The following is a 1,944-nucleotide window of genomic DNA, read 5'->3' as shown; positions in this document are numbered from 1 at the left end:
AAAAAAAAAAAAAAAAAAATGTGTTTGTGGGCTGGAGAGATGGCTCAGCGGTAAGGAGCACTGTCTGTTCTTCCAGAGGTCCTAAGTTCAATTCCCAGCAACTGTATGGTGACTCACAACCATCTGTAATGGGATCAGATGCCCTCTTCTGGTGTGTCTGAGGACAGCGGCAGTGTACTCACATGAAATAAATGAATAAATCTTTAGAAAAAAAAGTGTGTGTGTGTGTGTGTGTGTGTGTGCGCGTGCCTGTGTGAGTTCAAACACACCATGTGCATGCAGGAGCTGATAGAGGCCAGGAGAAGGGGTCAGATGCCTTGGAACTAAAGTTACAAACAGTTATGAGCAGCCATGTGGATTCTTGAAAATAAACTTGGGTCCTGTACAAGAGCCTCAAGTGCCCTTACCCCTTAGCTGTTTCTTAATGTATCATCTCACAGTGGAAAGCAGAAGGACAAAAGAGATTTTAAAAACAGGGGTTGGGGGTGGCTATAGTCATCCTTTTGTAACAAACCCAGTGCCGATGGTAATGAACCCACTTCCACGGTGACAGAATAATCTCCTTGTTAAAGTAGAGTCCTCTCACAGCCTAATCAATCATCTCTTATAGATTTCACCTGTTAGCCAGGCGTGGGACTCTTGTCTGTAATTCCAGAGCTCAGAAGGTAGAGGCAAGGGCCAGTCTGGATTATGTAATGAGACACTGTCCCCAAAAGGGAAGAGAACAACAGGACTACAATCCAGCCTGTGAGGTGGAGGCCAAAAGATCAGGAGTTCAAGGTCTCTGTCAGCCCTAGCAGCCTAGGATCATTGAGACTTTGTCTCAAGCCCTCTTCCTGAAAGAATGGAGGGTTTGTGAGCCAGTGGAAACATCACGATCACATTATAGCATCTCCCTGTGTCTTAGGTACTTGGGCACAGGTTGCCACTGACCTTTAACAGACAGGGCAGGGCAAACAGCTGTGCCTAAACCAAGGTCTGCTGTCCCCCAGGAAGGTGAATTGAGATTCTAAGGGCTGAGAATAGAAAGTGCTAGAAGCAAGTGGTTCCCCTTCAAAAGAGAAGACACTGAGGATATCTAAACAGCAGTGACATCGTCCACGGACTCTAAATTACCTTCTGTCCCTCCTTTCCTAGTACTTAAGGTGGGGATGCTTCTGCCACAGTTAAAGGTGCCTTTGCCAAGGACATAGTGATGACTGCTCAAAGCAGATGGGCTTACTCAGACAAGAGCAGCAGAAATCTATTATATACAGGTCAGTCAGCATAAGCTGCGTGGAATTTGGATATTTAAAAAAGTCTTACAATTGGAACTTCTGAGACAAAGGATAAAGCACAACTGTAGTCTTCATTTTTTTTTCTTTTTAAATTAAATTTGTGGTATGTGTGTGCGTCTGTCTGTCTTTCACAGAAGTGCACCCTGACACACTACCCCACCAAACCATCTCACCAGCTCCTCTCCTGTTTTTTAAAATACAACCAGGATCCTTTATTTTTTTAATTATATTAATTTATTTTATGGTTGTTGTTGTTGTTGTTGTTGATTTGTTGTTTTGTTTTTTGTTTTTGTTTTGGTTTTTTGAGACAGGGTTTCTTTGTATAGCCATGGCTGTCCTGGAACTCACTCTGTAGACCAGGCTGGCCTCGAACTCAGAAATCTGCCTGCCTCTGCCTCCTAAGTGCTGGGATTAAAGTCATGTACCACCACTGCCTGGCTTGGTTTCTGTTTTCTTAATTATTCTCTTCCATATTTTTTCTTAGTCTTTTTGAAACAGGGTTTCTCTGTGTAGCCCTGGCCATTCAGAGTGAGAACTCACTCTGTAGACCAGGCTGGCCTCAAACTCAGAGATCTGCCTTCCTCTGCCTGCTGAATGCTGGGACTAAAGGTGTGTGCCAGCACTATCTGGTCCATATTTGTTTTCGTACCTTTCTCCTTTTTTTTTT

This window comes from Mus pahari, chromosome 14, assembly GCF_900095145.1.
Source record: "Mus pahari chromosome 14, PAHARI_EIJ_v1.1, whole genome shotgun sequence".
Classification (NCBI taxonomy): Eukaryota; Metazoa; Chordata; class Mammalia; order Rodentia; family Muridae; genus Mus; species Mus pahari.
This window is presented reverse-complemented; position numbering follows the sequence as displayed.